Source organism: Narcine bancroftii, chromosome 13 (genome assembly GCF_036971445.1).
Source record: "Narcine bancroftii isolate sNarBan1 chromosome 13, sNarBan1.hap1, whole genome shotgun sequence".
NCBI classification, from domain to species: domain Eukaryota; kingdom Metazoa; phylum Chordata; class Chondrichthyes; order Torpediniformes; family Narcinidae; genus Narcine; species Narcine bancroftii.
The window spans coordinates 78,374,114-78,392,659 of NC_091481.1; the positions used below are offsets into that span (position 1 = coordinate 78,374,114).

An 18,546-nucleotide genomic window follows, 5' to 3' on the forward strand; every position below is an offset into this window, starting at 1 on the left:
GAACTTTTTCACTCATTGGTGAGCGTGTTGAATGAGTTGCCATCTGATTTGGTAAATGTGGGCTCACTCTAAAGTTATAAGAATAAATTGGATAGATAGATGGATGGGAGAGGTCTGGAGGGTTATGGAATGGGTGCAGGTCAGAGGAACTAATGGTATGATGTTTTTGGCACAGACTAGAAGGACCAAATGGCCTGTTTTCTGTGCTGCGGTGTCCTATGGTCCGCAACAGCGACAGTGCTATCATTTCAGCAGGTCTTGCCGTGCTGCCATTTTTCTGGCCTTGATTGAGATTGATCTGAAGGATAAATATTGATTAGAAAACATTTCAGATCATGGTCATGGAATCCTTTACTTCCTTACAAATGAGTAGATGGATACTTTGGTTAAACATCTCATCCTAAAGATGATTTCCCCAATCGTGCAGAACATTGGTGTACCAACTTTCTGTCAAAGGTTCTTGAAATGGAAACCGAACCCTTTGACTCAGACACTGGAGCTATCCAGGAGTCACAGCGGGCTCTTCACTCATCACTGGGGACTATAACTGACCTTTTCTGCCTCCATTCTACTGCTCCTCCTCCAACATGTTCCTCTTGAGGTCCTCGTGTCATTGCAACACCGGTTCTTGGAACTTTCTGCAAGTCTGAAAGGGAAAAATGTGCAAAGTCACCCAATCCCAACTTTTTCCTCAAAAATTAGCAGATGGATGGAGCCTGTTTATAAATGGATTGATTGTTATATTTATTTGGAATAAGTCTAGGATCATTTTTTAAAAATTTGTAGTTACAAAATTAAGCAGCTTGTGATGGGCAAAATTAATCCATTTGTCGTTAACTAAAACATTGGGTGTGTTGTTTCTGGGAACTTGCTGTGGGACATTGTTAGCCATGTTTGCCTGCTTGAAGTGGATTGAAGATAATATTGTGATCCTAGTTTTATTTTTCAGGCTTATTTGATGTCTGACATGTACTGGTACTATTTGTCTTTGTAAAACAAAGGAAGAAAGGCTTGTATTTCTATCTTGTCAGTGAAGTACTGTGTAGCCAATAAAGAGATTGTTGTACTGATGGGTGGCATTAGAGTGCAACTGATCTGGGCCAGGAATAACCACATTTAAAAATACTGCCTTGCTTTATAGAGAAGTGCAAAAGCAATCATCTTGCTAAGCAGGATCCCAGAAATCAAATGGTGTATTACTGATGGCCAGGATACTAAGAATGTAATTTCTCCTTTGTATGGTGGTGTTGAAAACTTTTGCCAAGCGACGTAACCTTGCCAATCTTGGTTTAGTGTCCTCTTTTCGTGATACGACTCCCAACCGTTTACAACTTTTGTGCAACCCTGAAATGTTGCCTGGCTTTTGTGATTACATTCCAGAAAGGAGATCTTGCAACTTCAGCCCTTCGACTTCAGCCTGAGATTTGTGTAGCAGTCTAGCTGCTGTATGGTGATCAGTTCGGGGCAGGATGGGATAATTTCAAGTAACTTGCCAGCTTTTGGAGTGAGATCATGCTTGCACCAGAGTACAACAGTTAATTGGTTCTGCTGGCTGAATGAGATGCATTGGGAAATGATGAACATGATCCGATTTCACATCTTGCAGTATAGAATTCTGCTTTGACCACGTTTTGGTTCAATATTTTTTTGCAATATTTTATATTGTGCCATACTTTTGATGTGTGATAAACAATTTTACAAAAACATACCTGATGCAAAGTTTTGAAAGTAACAAGGTTGCTCTGTGTACAGACAAAGACTGAATAGTGTTACTCCGCAAGATTCTGGAGAGTCCCAAGAAGAAGAATTGAATGCATGACAGTGGTGTTAATCCAGCTTTACTTGACCTGTTAATAACTGAGTAGGCAGATTCAATTTTACAAGTAATCAATCAACACATTTATACAACATACAATATGTCAAATGCATTTGAAAGCACCACTCTCCATTTTTAATCTCAAGACAAATGAACAAGACGTACATGTCACATTTTATAGATTACACCAGGGTGAGAGGGTACAAATTCCTAAATCTATCCCTGCTTGAAAGGATGAGTGGAACTGCACAGTGACAGAGTCGCCTATCTGTCAGTAGCCTTTGTCCAATGTGTTTGCACATTCAAAGGTTTTCCTTCAGGTGCTCATCTCCATGGATGTCAACCTCTTAGCCGAGTCTTTGGGTGCACCACTGACCAGCGTGGAGACCCAAACACCCCACTTAAAAGGAAGTAGAAATAACACAAATTTCTGTCACATCTTCACCATTGCTGCCTATTCTCCGCACACTTTCCCACTAATAATAAACTTCTGAAGTAGTCGTTATGACGTAGGCAATACCTTTTCTTCCAGTAGGCCCCTCCAAAGTGACAATGTAATTTTTCTTGGTGTTGTGGAGGAGTGATGAATGCAGTGGTTTTCAACCTTTTCTTTCCATTCACATACCAGTTTAAGGGATTGCTTAAGGTGGTATGTGGGTGGAAAGAAAAAGTTTGAAAATGACTGTTTTAATCGTCCCTCATTGACTCGTTATGTGCAGGGTTTCAGAACTCCAAAGGAAATAGGCCAAAAACAATTTTTCTCAAGCAAAATATTTCCATTACAATTGGGTCTTGAGCAGTAGTTCTCGATCTTTTTTTCTCCCCACATATACCACCTTAAGTTTGAAAACCACTGGATTTTTCGCTGGAAAATGAGATACCTGGCAGTACTTTAAAAGTAGCTGTGCAGTGTTTTGTGTTGCCAAGATGCAGGTGGAATCTCAGTTTATTGCTCCATACAAAACCTGGCACCACCGACAATGCAGCATTGGAATAGTGGGTGTAGCAGGGTAATCGCTCACAGGAAGCCAAGGTGGTAGACCTTCTGCTTAAGCTTTTTTTTTAAACCACTCACTCCTTGAGGAAAGGCTCAGGCCTGAAACGTCAGTAAAATATCTTTGCCTCCTATGGACACTGCGGGATCGGCTGAGTTCCTCCAGCATTTCTATTGTTACAGAGTCCAGAGGACCCCAAAAACCAGCAACAATAGATATGCACCACAAAACAGGGTTACTTAAACAAAAGTAGTTTTTAATTATATTTGAACAAGAAAACAGAATTCAATTTTAACTTATTACTTAACCTACGTAAGCTACTTAATCCCTTCTCTAAAACTAAGCGCAGGTGTGAGTAATGTATATTTAAGCTTTAAAAAGTTCTTTGGATCACAGTCCAATCTCACTGGTTGCAGGCAATTCTTGTACTGTGCTTAGAAGTTGGCATTAACGAAGTTCACCAGTCTTTGGTCCTTAACAGGCAAATGGTTACCACTCAGGTTCTCCTTTGTATGGTGGTGTTGAAAACTTTTGCCAAGCGACGTAACCTTGCCAATCTTGGTTTAGTGTCCTCTTTACATGATACGACTCCCAACCATTTACAACTTTTGCGCAACCCTGAAATGTTGCCTGGCTTTTGTGATTGCATTCCAGAAAGGAGATCTTGCAACTTCAGTCCTTCGACTTCAGTCTGAGATTTATGTAGCAGTCTAGCTGCTGTATGGTGATCAGTTAGGGGCAGGATAGGATAATTTCAAGTAACTTGCTAGCTTTTGGAGTGAGATCATGCAGTTACTTGGTTCTGCTGGCTGAATGAGATGCATTGGGAAATGATGAACATGATCCGATTTCACATCTTGCAGTATAGAATTCTGCTTTGTCCACGTTCTCGTGGAGGGTTCTCGTTGGTCTTCAAAGAGAGATTCCTTTTTGTTCCAGGACATCCGCACCTAATTCCTGTTTAATTGGTTTTGCTGACTAGACCGGCCCCCTTCAGGGTTCTCTAGATGATCCTCTTTCTTTCAGGTCACCTTTCAGACAGCCAGCCTTCTCATTTGACCAGGTCTTCCAAAAGTTTGCCAGCTTTGTCCTTCTGGAACTGATTTCTGTCTCTTCTCTCTTTGTTTCACACCCTCCCTCTCTGAGACCAAAACTGTTCTGTCTGCCTGCAAAAATCACATGCTCTCCCAGGCAAGCTGTATGCTGCAACTTGGTTGCTCTTTTTGCAAAAAGCACTCTGCAAAAGTCCTGCAAATATTCTGTGTTTTAAAATGTTTGTGTGCAGCCTGCTCTAATAATCCTTCGCAAAACACCTCTAAATACTCTATCACTTCTATGTTTTTGATCCTTGTGAATAAATGTTTTCTACCGATCTTTAAGCCATTAATTATTTTAAAGACATTTAGCACGGTAACAGGCATTTCCGTCCCACGGGGCAAAGCTGCCCAAATATACCAATTAACCTACAAATCCCATACGTTTTTGAAGGTGGGAGGGAACCCACGGAGGGGGAGAATGTACACACTCTTTACGGAGAGCACCAGATTTGAACCTGGGTCGCTGGCGCTGTAACAGTGTTGCGCTAATCTTCTGTAAGGGAAATGTGCATAAATAGAAAGACATCTGAGTCAAGTTTAATGTATTTTAATTGAGTGGGTAATGAGTTATTAATGACTGCTGCCTTTTATGTGCGAGGGTGAGCAAATTTAAGTTCCAAGGAGTCACTAACTTGGAGGACCATTCCTGGACGCAACATACTAATTTCATCATGAAAAAAGCGCGTCAGTGCCTTCCTTCCTCAGAAATTTGCAGAGGTTTGGTTTGATATCGGAAACCTTCAACAGATGTGTAATGGAAAGTGTGCAGACTGGCTGAAAGCCCTGCAAAAGGCTGTGGACACAGCCCAGTAGATCACAGGCAAAACTCTCCCTACCGTCAGAGAGCAGCAGCAATCAACAAGGATCCACACCACCCAGCACACACTCTGTTTTTGCTGCTACTATCAGGAAAGAGGCCTCGGGGCCACAAGACGCGCACCACCAGGTTCAGAAACGGCTGCTATCCCTCCACCATCAACAGCAAACTCATTGAGATACTCATTTAAGGATTCTGGCTTTGCACTTAATTATTACTGAATTTTTTTTCTGTATTTGAACAGTTGGAGTGTTTGCATATCTCCCTTTTGTGTACTTACCTGTATCTTTTTCCTGAGTACCATTTACACTACTGATAAGTAGTTTCCTGCAGGGAAAAGAATTTCAGGGTTGCATGTGATATCATGTCTACTCAGAGAATAAATCTGAACTTTGAACTTTTGAATTTTGAACTTAAACTGGAATTTTAAAAAAATTTAAATGTAGACATACAGCACGGTAACAGGCCATTTCGCTCACAAGTCTGTGCCACCTAATTTGTACTCCATTAATCTGGTACGTTTTGAACGGTGGAAGGAAGCCGGAGACCCCAACGAAAACCCACTGGGAGAATGTACAAATTCCTTACAGACAGTGCAGGACATGAACCCCGGTTTGGTACCGATTTATAGACAACACTTTCAATTTTGAGCATTTCCCAATTTCTTTTTTTTTTAATATTTTAAAATTTAAAAACCAAAATACATACAGTTAATAAAGAGATTAATGCATAATATATTTCTTTTCTTTCTTTGGCTTGGCTTCGTGGACGAAGATTTATGGAGGGGGTAAATGTCTACGTCAGCTGCAGGCTCGTTTGTGGCTGAAAAGTCCGATGCGGGACAGGCAGACACGGTTGCAGGGGAAAATTGGTTGGTTGGGGTTGGGTGTTGGGTTTTTCCTTCTTTGTCTTTTGTCAGTGAGGTGGGCTCTGCGTTCTTCTTCAAAGGAGGTTGTTGCCCGCCGAACTGTGAGGCACCAAGATGCACAGTTTGAGGCGATATCAGCCCACTGGCAGTGGTCAATGTGGCAGGCACCAAGAGATTTCTTTAGGCAGTCCTTGTACCTCTTCTTTGGTGCACCTCTGTCACGGTGGCCAGTGGAGAGCTCGCCATATAACACGATCTTTGGAAGGCGATGGTCCTCCATTCTGGAGACGTGACCCATCCAGCGCAGCTGGATCTTCAGCAGCGTGGACTCGATGTACATAGTGTATAGCCCAAAAAATCCCACTATCCCACCCTTTAATCGACGTAACGCTCCCTCCTTACACACTAATTTCACACCTAAACTACCATCTATCTACCCCCCCAAAAAAAACAAAAAATAAAGAAAAAGGAGGTGTAAACTACAATAACACAGACAATTACCATGTACTGAGGTACTTCTATCACAACAAGGCTGAGGTATTCAAAATTTTAAACCCATGTAATCCAAATAAGGGCTCCAAACTTTCTGATTTAAAAAAAAAAGATAATTATATCATAAATTATGTTATTTTTCACAATGGCATACAAGATCTCATTCTGTTTGCCATCTATGTTAATTCAAATCTATATTACTTTTCCAAGTAATCGTAATACATTTTCTCGCTAATGCCATTTGAAATTTATTTAATCAATTCCAAACAAATCATTTTAATATTACTTAACAAAAATATTGATGGGTCCACTGGAAGTTTTAAGAATATCTTGTAAAAGTTCCTTGAATCGCATCCAGAAAAGTTTGACCTTATCACAGAAAAAGTTCCTGTTGCTTTCTGACATCTAAAACATAAATCTGTAGAAAGTAAATTATATCTCTTTAATTTCTCAGGAATTAAATATAATTGATGTATAAAATTATAATGAATTAATCTATATCTTACATTTACAATTTTTGTCAGACTATCCTTACTCAAATTTCTCCAATCCTCTTGAGTAATTTCTATTCCTCAATCTTTTTCCTATTTTAACCTGGATTTTTGTAAATCTAGTTTAGGCATTTTATTCTGCAATAATGCATACATTTCAGATATAAATCTTTTTTTCCTACCTTCCATAATTAAAATTTCAAATTTAGCCTGTGTAGGTAACCTCAGAGTATTCCCAAAATGATCCAATAACAGAGCTCTAACTTGATGATAACAAATAAGAGTATTTGATGGTGTTTCATATTTCTCCTTCATTCTTTGAAAAAATATAAAATAACCTGTTTCATAACAATCCTGTACAAGTTTTATTCCTTTTTGATCCTATATTTTCAAAAGTTGATTATTAACTGTAAAGGGAAAAAGTTTATTCTGATACTAAGGTGTCTTCCTAGAAACTTTACCAAGTGTACCTATTTCTTCATTTATCCTATTCCATATTTCTATCAAATGTCTCAAAATTGGTGAATTATACTTGTGCCACAATTTTAAATTCCATTTATATATAAATTGATATCTCTTATTCTTATTAATGTGATTTAATTCAATATCTGCTCAAATCAATCGACTTTCCAGACGTGACAGAGGTGCACCAAAGAAGAGGTACAAGGACTGCCTAAAGAAATCTCTTGGTGCCTGCCCCATTGACCACCGCCAGTGGGCTGATCTCGCCTCAAACCGTGCATCTTGGCGCCTCACAGTTCGGCGGGCAGCAACCTCCTTTGAAGAAGACCGCAGAGCCCCCCTCACTGACAAAAGACAAAGGAGGAAAAACCCAACCCCAACCAACCAATTTTCCCCTGCAACCGTGTCTGCCTGTCCCGCATCGGACTTGTCAGCCACAAATGAGCCTGCAGCTGATGTGGACATTTACCCCTCCATAAATCTTCGTCCACGAAGCCAAGCCAAAGAAAGAAAAGAAATATATTATGCATTAATCTCTTTATTAACTGTAATTATAATAATAATCTTTAATTATGCTGTATTATAATAACTTTGAAAAAAGTTGTAGACCTTGCAGTTCATATTTCCACATTAATTCTTGTAAAGACACTCTTAACATTTTATCTTTCCATTAAAAACTTCCTAACTATAAAATTCAAATCTTGAAAACATTTTTTGAGGAACTTTACAAGCAATAGACTGAAAGAAATATTGTAATCTAGGAAAAATATTCATTTTGATACAATTAACTCTACCTATTAATGTTTTTTTTTCAAAAGATTGCGTCCCACTGTATTGGGCAGGCTGCACTGCAGTGCCTATTCACAGGCACAATCCCATTACAGATCAGCACGGGGGCTTTGACCTGCTCCGTTTACGACCTTGGCTGTTTCACCCCTCTTTATCACACCTGGTGGTTCTAGGTTCCCCTGGAAGCACCATATGGATACTGAACTTAATGCGGATGCCTGATCGGCATAGCCCGCAGCACCCCAGAACTCCTGGCCTCAAGCAGTCCTACAGCCTCAGCCTCCGAGCAGCCGGATAACAGGCGCACGCCACTACGCCCGGCACCTATTAGTGTTATCGGTAAATCCTTCCATCAATTTTAAATCATTTTTAATTTCAAGGTAAATAATTTAATATAAATGGTTAAAATTTTTATCAACTTTAATACCTAAATATTTCATTTGATCTGACCATTTAAAGTGAACAATATTCTTACAAGAAAATTATGCCTCAATCAATTGCATAATTTCACTTTTTTCCCCAATTAATTTTATAACTAGATATTTCTCTATTATTCCAATCTATCATAAAAATCTGAAGGATTCTTTTAGTTCTGTTAAATCAAAACATCATCCGCAAATAAATTAATTTTAAATTATTCAGATTTCACTTTAATACCTTTGATATTACTATCCTGTCTTATTAACTGGGCCAAAGGTTCAAAGCCAATGTAAACCACGGTGGTGACAAAAGACAATTTTTTACCTGATCTTCAATTGCCTTTAATAAGAGAGTAAAAAATTGGAAGCTCTTTCACTCATAAGGAAATTATAAAAGCACTTAAATCAAGGCCTAATGGAAAGTCTCCAGGTGAAGATGGGTTCATGGCTGAATTTTATAAGAAATTTCAAGATTTAATAATACCTTTATTGATTGAGGTTCTTGAACAAGCTTTGGGAACTCATTCTTTACCAGATTCTTTTTCTCAAGCAATTATTACAGTTATACTTAAGATAGAGACGCTTTGAAAGCAAGTTCTTATTGACCTATATCTTTGTTAAATGTTGATTATAAAATTGTAACGAAGGCTCTAGCTAATAGATTGGCAAGGTATTTACCATCTTTGATTTATATAGATGAAGCTGGATTTATTAAAGATCATTATTCTGCAGATAACTTTACTGTTGATTAGTCTGATAAATATTTCACAGGAGGAATTCAACTTACCAATGGTCTTATCATTAGATGCTGAAAAATTATTTGATAGAGAAGAATGGGGATTTTTATTCAAAGTATTGGAAAAATTTAAATTTGGACCAATATTTATTAGTTGGATTAAGGCAATATATAAAAATCCTGTGGCTAGAGTTGTGACGAATGGACAGATATCATTGCTGTTTATATTGAAGCGATTTCCCAATTTCAAAACGTGTAATCTTCAAAGTAATGCAAGAATGATATGCTGAATTACAATAGACAATAGGAGCTGGAGTAGGCCATTTGGCCCGTCGGGCCAGCACCACCATTTTAGATCATGGCTGATCATTACCATCAGTACCCCTTTCCAGCCTTATCCCCATAACCCTTAACTCCGTTACCCACAAGAGTCTTATCTAACTCTCTTTTGAACATAGTCAGCGAATCCGCCTCTACCACCCTCTGTGGCAGAGCATTCCACAGATTCACACTTCTCTGGGTAAAAAAATGCTTTCTCATCTCCGTCCTAAAGGGCCTACCCTGTATTCTTAAACTATGCCCTCTAGTCCTCGTCTCCCCCATCATTGGGAACAAGTAATCAAACTTCACCTTGTCTATCCCCCTGATGATTTTGTAGACCTCAATCATGTCCCCCCTCATCCTTCTAAACTCCAATGGATACAAGTCCAGTTTTTCTAGCCTTGCTGCATATGACATCCCTGGAACTAACCTTGTAAATCTGCGCTGCACACCCTCTATAGCTAGTATGTCCTTCCTCAAGTTTGGAGACCAGAACTGGACGCAATACTCCAGGTGGGGTCTCACCAGGGCCCTGTATAACTGCAGAAGGGTGTCTCTGTTCCTATACTCCAATCCCCTCTTTATGAAAGCCAACATTCCATTTGCCTTCTTCACAGCTTTCTGAACCTGCATGCTAGCCTTCAGTGACCGGTGAACAAGTACACCCAGATCCATTTGCACTTCCCCACTCCCTAGCTTGTCTCCATTTAAATAATACTCTTATCAATCCAATAAACCAAACTCTGTAGATGCAGATTTATGTAGCTTTAATTGGTTGATATAAACAGGTAAACATTTTGCATAACTTTGCATCAAGTTTTTCATAACGATGAATAGACAAAGTATTCTGTTATATTTAAAGACGTGATGATATAAAACGATATTAGATGAATTAAGATGACAAGAAATGATTTAAGACGAATTCAAAGAAAAGTTTTTCGAGCTTGCGTCCCTCTCCAAAGAATGAGAAAGCAAGTCTGCATGGATATTACGACATATGACATCATAGTAACTATGGTAATGCTACAAACAATACTTATCCTTAAAGGGATAGGCACAAAATTACTAAGAAGCAAAAACACGAGGTTTTAACATTTACATCGATCACTGGCATTGTAAAGGCATTGCACTAACCGCAACATTAATCTCCTTTTATACTCACTTTTACTCTCCTTATCATGTAAAGTCTTCTTGTATAGTAGTTGAGCTTTATTGGCTAAGAAGCAGTTTGGGACAAGCTGATGTCTAAAAGATGCAATGTAACTACAAGTGAATGATTATGCTGAATGACAGGCCAGGCATGATGGGCCAAATGGTCTACTTTTTTCTTTGAGTAGCTGAACCAAGATTTCTGAACCAAAACGACTGGGTGTGGGCGATTCACGACTGAAATAGAATGCAGTATCGTGCCCGCAATCCAGATCCATTCACCTGCAACAGCATTGGCAGGGTAGTATCAATGGCTGCTTCCTATCCTCCCGCTGGGATGCAGCGGCAGTTGGATCTCTCCTAGATTTTGCAGCTGGGTTACGCTGTAGATCAGGACAACAATCCGAGCAACTGAAAAAGAAATCTGTGCTTTGAGAATTGCTCACAATTACAAGCGATCATTCCACTTTCCTCTAAGCAGTATTGGATGCATTCCATCAGTTACATAAACATTGTAATTCAATGATTATTTCATGACTGACCTACATTCTACTAAATTTTACAAACAAACTCAATTTTCAGAATCCGAATTTATTGTCATGAACAAGTCAAGAAATCTTGACGTTTTCCCGCAGCAGCGTAGCGCAAACATTCATATTATAACCATCTTACCACGTTACTATAAATAAATAAAAATAATAATGCACAAAAACTAAGGCATTGAGCATTTAGGAATCTGATGACGGAGGGGAAGAAGCCATCTTTGTGCCGCTGAGTGCTCATCTTCAGGCTCCTGTACCTTTTTCCCAATGGTAGCAGAGTGAAGAGGGCATTGTCTGGGTGTTGATAGAGGCTGCCTTAAGACACCGCCTCATGGAGATGTCCTCGATAGAGTGAAGTCTGGTGCCTGTGATGTCACAGGCTGAGTTAACAATTGCATTCCTTTGGTAACTACCGCTATTGAAATTCTCCTAAGTGTTCAGAAAGGTCCCATTGCTTTTATGTTTTCTTCGAACCACTTAACTCCCTGCTCACAGCATATGTTTCAATCTGCTGTCTACTATATGTCTTGTAGTAGATGTACAGCTGTTAACAGCCATTCTCAATGGGGGCCCTATGGCACATTTAAATAAAAGCCTTGTTTTATTTTCACCTCAAGTAATAATTCTTTATACTCTATTGTCGGTCAGAGAAGTACAGGAAACAAAAAAGACTAACACACAAGGAAGGGGCCTATAAACTTTGAGCAGATTCCTGGGTGGGGGGATGCATAGCAGAAGAAAGGTTGGGAATGGCTGGTTCAGAGCATCACATCCAAACCAGAATTCCACATTGTGAGATATGGGTACAGTCAAAAAAAAGAACATCACATCATTCCTCGTCATCAAATATGGTTTGGTGTAGATCTCCAATCAACATTTGACTTCTGGGATTTTAGCTTTGACATTGGAATTAATGATCCTGCTATTTGAATTTTTAGCTTAAACTGCATGATTTCCGGGCGCAGTTTTATCGAGACTCGCAAATGATAGAAAAGAGGTTTAGCCTCTTATCGCTGGTTGGGTGGGGGGGGGGAGTAAGCCATGTAGTGGCTCACCAGAGGCTCAATCAAACTGGCTTGGGAGGTTTCATGATGTAGCAATGCGATGACGTCATTTGGAACGTGCGGGGTTTTCGAAAGCTGCATTTGACTGAGTAAACAACTTTCGCTGAACTTCGACTCGACTACGTCTGATCATTTTTTCATTCTTCGTTTCACACTGCGACACAGTTGCTACAACATCAACATTGTTTATTACAGAATCACCATTTAAGCTCTGATTGGAGGCTTGTGCGTTGCGTTTACAGCACAGACGTAGGCCCTTTGGCCCAATTTGTCCATGCTGACCTGAGCCAGTCCTGTTTGTCTGCCTCTGGCCCATATCCTTCTAAAACGTTCCTACCAACGAGGAATGCAAATGCACTTGTCTGTTTAACTGGCATAATTTCCATAAATGCATTGTGTATGAGTACATTTGAAGTTGTAGACTATTGCAACCCAGAACATATGCACTCAGTTTTAGCATATCTGTGTCAGCTATCTGAATTCATTGGAATACCTTATCCCTTAAATTTATTATAAAATATTTATTTCATTTCAAAGATATGAGGGACTCTGATTTCACTGCTTGTATGTACTGTGAAATTTCACAGCCAACATAATGTGGAAAGAATTCTGATTTTTTTCAATTTTTAGTAAAGCAGCAATTTGCATGTGAGCCGTTGCATGAATTCAAGGTGGTTTTTAATTTAATTAGCTGAGAAGTTGTGTAAATATGCTGCTGGGCCGGTGCCAGACTATTTTGCGCCCTAGGCAAAGCTAACTACTCGCACCCCACAAAAAAATGGCCAATTTCGATTTTCAAAAACTGATGTTTTGTAGAAAAAACTTGGAAGTGCTCAATTTACTTTAAATTGCAAGCAAAATTACTGACCTAGAAGATTTTCACAAACTTTTGCAACTCTGTCATATTTAACATAATATAAAATATATTAGTGTAAAAATTATTTTCTCAAGAAGACAAAGGGACAGAAGCAGGCCACTAGGCCCATTGAGTCTGTTCCATAAAAATATACTAAGCTACTCTATACTAGTTCCAATTTCCGGCCTTTTCCCCATATCCCTTGATGCCCTTACTAATTTTGAATTAACATTTCACAAAAGATAAAAATAAGAGTGTAAAAAACACAAAGGACAAAGCTAATAATGAAACAATTAATCTAAACATAATAAGGTATCTTTTATCAGCCAAGCATTGAAGTTACTCACAGGCCTGACTAGTCAAAGTGATAGCATTTATCTGCTGTCAAAGCCAAGTTTTCTGAAATTTAATAAAGTGATATGTTGTGTGTGTGGGTGCTGCTCAGGCTTAACGCAGATAGCTATTTATAAACCAATTACACAACAAATTATATGAGCAAGAAGAAACTGATGGGGGAAGACGGGCTCTATTGAGCTACTGCAAATAATCACTTACTCCCATGTGATGCATGTGCATGGCGAGCATTGTGATGGTTGTGAGAAGAGTCGGAAAAGATGCTGTATATTTTTATTAGTGTTTGTGTGGCCACCAAAAGAAGATACATATAATAAATCAAACATAAGTTGATTTCACTTACTTGCATTTATTTATATTTTATCTATATTAATCTTTTATGAATCTTTAAAAATATTAATATTTTGTGCCCTACCTACCTTCAAAGCCCGCCACTTCCACATAGTACTCCACTTGACATTGACTGAAGCTGTGGCCGCTGTCACTTGCACTAGTGTTATGTGCCTGCGCGTAGCTGCGCTAAATATATCCCCCATCTATGGGCCTTCTGCACATGTGCCTGCCATCCCTGGTACTCGTATCCATTGTGCATGCACAGATTAAAGTTGGCCATGCCCAGCCAACCAACGGGCCTCAGGACGCTGACTAATAAATTAAGTACACTTTTTCACATTTAACACAGGACATCTGGCCATCTGACCACACCCCTCCGAGGTCTCTGCCCTAGGCGGTTGCCGAGTTCACCAAGCCATAGCGCCTCCCCTGGCTGGAATCTGTCAATGGAATGTTCACTCCTTGCTCTGGCTGCAGGCTGGAAAGCTGAGTTAATTTAAAAAAAATTAAATTTAGACAGACAGCGCAGGAACAGGCCCTTTCGGCCCACAAGCCCTTGGCACCCAATTGACCTCCAGCACCGGATATGAACCCGCGTTGCTGGCACTTAACAGCGTGCCACCCCTTTGAAATTGCTTTTGACCATCCAACCACATTAAAGTCTTCATCTTTTTTTTTTGAAGATTGACATCACTATCTTTCACCAAACGAAGCATTCTACATTGGGTGTTCTTCCTCCCGACACGCTTGGTTCCTAATGAGGGCAGAATATTTGTCATATTTTTAAAACATTTTACTGGTCATCCACTCAACCATTCAAGAACTAATCCCCTGAGTGTGAATTCATCGCTTCCACGACAGCTATTTTGAGAAACACTGTGCTTTTAAATCCAGATTGCATTACTACGTGCTGACTAAACAATGATGTTGAATTTTTATTTGCTGGTTAATCTGGTTCCATTGTTCCATGATTTAATCCTGATCCTTGTCTTTAACCTGGTGCCTTTCTGGGTTGTGTGCTGAACAGTCCTCCTGATAACCATATTGTCTCTGGATTCTCTCTCCAGGACGGACTATGGACTCGCTTAAAAGGCACTCTTGCTCTCAGTCCAAGTTAATAGCTTGATTCAGTGTGCTTCTCCGGAAGGTATCATCCTTTCTGCTCCCACTGATCTTCAGCCTGCTACAGCATTTTCTGTCACTGGATCTAGCAAAGAAAAATCCTTCAAGGTATTGTTTTATCCTTGGTTCGATATGTTTTGCAGGATATGTAGCAAAATTGTAATGTCAGGTGGGATCAACTATTCAAGACTATAATGGGAATCTTGTGCTTTGTTTGTTTTTAATGGGTCGATAAATCTTCTTGAATGGAGCTGTGTTCGAAAATTTTGCACACTGCCGCCAGAGCAATTCTTTGTGTTTTCCTTTGATTTCTTTTAACCCCTGGTTGCTGCCCTTCAAAAAAAAATGTTAATGCTTTATTTCCTCTTTGATCAGGGTAATGTTGGCTTCATCTAAAGAAATCAGCCGTTTAGCCCATCTGGTCTATGCTGGTGTTTGGCTTCCCTCCCCACCCCCCCCCCCTCCCCCCAGCCATCTCACCCAGTCCAATGCTGCCTGTTTGAAATACAGTAAAGCCCTGGTTTGTGGCACCTACAGGGATTGATGTAACGTGATGTGAAATTGAACTGCGTACACTGAAGTGCACAATACGAGCCAGATAAGCGAGTTTTCCAGTTGCTTGAGCCTTACTCTTACAACGCCTAACCAACGCATACACCAGCATAAAGAATAAATAGTTTAACAGTGCAAAATGTAATTTGAAAATAAAAATCTGTATTGTAGTCCTTAATTATGTAAAGTTCACTTTAATTAGGTAGTTCCTATAATTTATGAAATTTAAATTCGAACACCGGTGCTGTAACACCTTTGCGCTAGCTGCTGTGTTGACTGTGTCGCCATTCCCTTCCCCCAAGTTTACAGATAAAGCCTTAAGAATGTACCTAATAATATACTAATAAAGACTTTTTCTAAGCAGGGATAAAGAGACACTTTAAGAGAGTCACCCTAGCTCTTCATCCTGGGCAAGGCCATTTTATTCAAACACAACTTTATTCAAATAGCTGCTGAGCAAAGCCTGACCAAGTCACTCCGCTGGCTGAATATTTGCTCCCATCTTCGCCCAAGGTTTATGTTTTACTTCAGAGAGCATTTGCTTTTGCAATTTTAAACATTTAAATTTTTATTTATTCTTATTCATCTTAAAATTGTATTTATGTCCAAATAAAAAGATAAGGGGGGAGGAGCATGGTCACAAAGGTAGGAGGGAATAGGTGGAGAAGGGAGGGCACAGAAGCAAGAAGGGGAGGAGGGATGATGAGGTGAATAGAAAGGGAAGGGCTGGAGAGCTGAGGGAAAGAAGACGGGGGTGGGGGGAAGGAGAGCAGGTTAGTTCTCTACCCTCAGATCTCCCTAACCCCCCGCCCCCCCCCCACCTCCTCCCAACACCCTCCACCACACTGATTCCCACTCTGACTCCTGCTTGGGTCTTTACCATCCCCTCTCTGTGACAGAGTGCTCGGTCCTCAGAGTGCCTTGCCTTTGTTCCCCTTCGCCCCACATCTCAATGCACACGATGCCAAACTCCTTCTCTTCCGTCGCCTGAGCCGACTCCCACAACTGTGACTCTCCATCCCCCGCCCAAGCCCCTTATTCCCGTTTAAGGCTTCTTCCTCCTTTTGGACACCTTGTCCTTAGCCAGCTGGTCTCTCTGGTTCTTTTTATTTCCAATTGCTGCTAAAATATCAATTTTATCTCTCCCCTCTCTTTTACTTCCTCTGAACGCTCTGCCCTCCACTATCCTGCAACAATCCCATCGTCACCATGAAACCCACAGTCAAGGGTGGTGCTGTTGTACTCTGGCGCACCGACCTCTCCCTTGCTGACGCCAGTCATCAGCTCTCAGACACCTCCTCCTACTTATGCCTTCCACAGGACCCCACCACAGCTCATCAGTCTCCAACTTCATCACCTCAGGTCCCCTCCCTCCCACAGCCTCCAGCCTTATTGTCTCCCATCCCTGCACTGCCTGGTTCTACCTTTTACCCAAGATACAGAAACCCAATCATCCAGGTAGACCCATTGTTTCTGCTTTCTCTTGAACCCCCCCACCCCCACCGAACTAGTTTTGACTTGCCTTGATTTATCTTTTCTCCCCTGGTCCATTCCCTCCCCACCTACTTCCGGGACACCTCACGTGGCCTCCATTTCTTCAGTGACTTCAGATTCCCTGAACCGAACAGCCTCATTTTACAGTACAAAGCTAGTATTGCCTAAGATTATGGTGCACTACAGAATTCAGTTAACCAGTCCAACCCAAGAGTTAACTCATCGGTGTTGAGGGGCATAATCACAGTTATTCTGAGTTTGTTCATATTCAAAGTGAACGGTACAGATTCCTGAAGTGTACTGTGTTCAGTCCAGTAATTTTTTTCAGAATTTCTCACAGGCTAAATTGGCAATGTCTGATCTCTGCAGTTCATGGCCATTTTCAGGCAATGTGTTTATCTATTTAAACGAGCAGCAGAAAAATTTCAGACACTAAAATTTTATTTACAGCACAGCAGAAAACGATTTTGGCCATTTAAGCCCAATTAACCTTCAGCCCCACACAATTTGAAGAGTAGGAGGCAAGAGGAGCACCTGGGGAAACCCCACGCAGACATGGGTAGAAAGCACAAAATCCTCACATCGCTGGATTCTAACCCAGGTCACTGGCAGTGTAATAATATCGTACTAACCACCCCTTTTGCTGTGTGCTAATTTTGCAATGTCAGTATTATGCTGTTCTCAATTCAATTCAGCATTAATTTGGTTACCAGCACACCACAACATTGGGGCTGCTGGATGTAAATTTGATGACACAAATACAGGCTGCCCAGTGCTTTATCAGTGGGGTTTATCATTCCAGCAAGCATGATTCAGCAATAAGAAGTATGTCCTGGCTCTGGTATGTGATTTAACAAATGAATATAGAATTATTTAACATATACACATTAACAGCATGGAATAATTAAAGCTTTTGTACTTTGCAGTCTAAATATTACAAAGGAATTAGGATTATTTAGGTTCTGACTTTACAGTATGATTTGAAATCAAATCAAGATTCGGATTTTCACAGCAGGTCCTCACTTAACGTTCTTGGAAAGAGCTACTTTAAGTGAAATGATGTTAAACAAAATCAATTTTGTGTCACGGTAAAATGCCGTGGTGTTTTTTTTTAAGTTTGTTTTCTCATCAATTATGTTTTTTTTTAGATAGAATTGGTGTGATTTTTTTATCAGTCTGAAGAATGTCAAACTTCTCGGAATTGGTCGTTCACACCCTGCGCGAGTTTAGACGGCATACCGGAAGTGCGGTAATTAGAGGCTTGTGGCTGCGTTCTTGAGACGTGCTCTTCATTAGCCCGCTGTTCACGGAATGCCTGCAGTTCACTTTAGACTGCAGGCGTTCCGGGAAATTTACTCGGGGCCGAGGAGGTAAAATATCGGAGTGGGAATGGTGCCCTCATTCCTGTTCTGACATTTTTGCGCAGCATGTGTTCTGGGAAATGGCAGTAATTTCCTGGAACGGAGCAGCTGTGTAAAAACATAAATGTTGTAACAAAATAGCATTATTCAGGGACTTGAAATATGCTTGTGCACATATATATAGCATATGTGTATATTTGAGTACAATCAGAAAAAGCCATCCAGAGAGAAAACCACCATCACCTCAGCAGCTGATTGAAACCTGTGCCTCAGTCTAGAAAAGTCGTGAAGCAAAATTACAGCCAAAAATGGTTTTTCAAGTTGAGTTAATTTTTCAGGCAGATAATGGCAGTTGATTTTCACCTCAAGATCTCATGTACAAGTATGATGAATGGCTAGAACTGCCATTTGGTACT

General features: G+C 40.2%; 1 protein-coding gene across 6 annotated transcripts in view; it reads left to right on the forward strand.

Annotated features, from left to right (window-relative positions):
* LOC138748588 (serine/threonine-protein kinase PAK 4-like) overlaps positions 1–18,546 on the forward strand; it is a 129,682-nt gene that overhangs the window by 62,481 nt on the left and 48,655 nt on the right. For all 6 annotated transcript variants that reach the window (XM_069909037.1, XM_069909036.1, XM_069909038.1 and 3 more), the window contains one exon: positions 14,669–14,831. The gene's annotated coding sequence lies outside the window, so the exon portion shown is untranslated. The remainder of the gene's footprint in view (positions 1–14,668; positions 14,832–18,546) is intronic.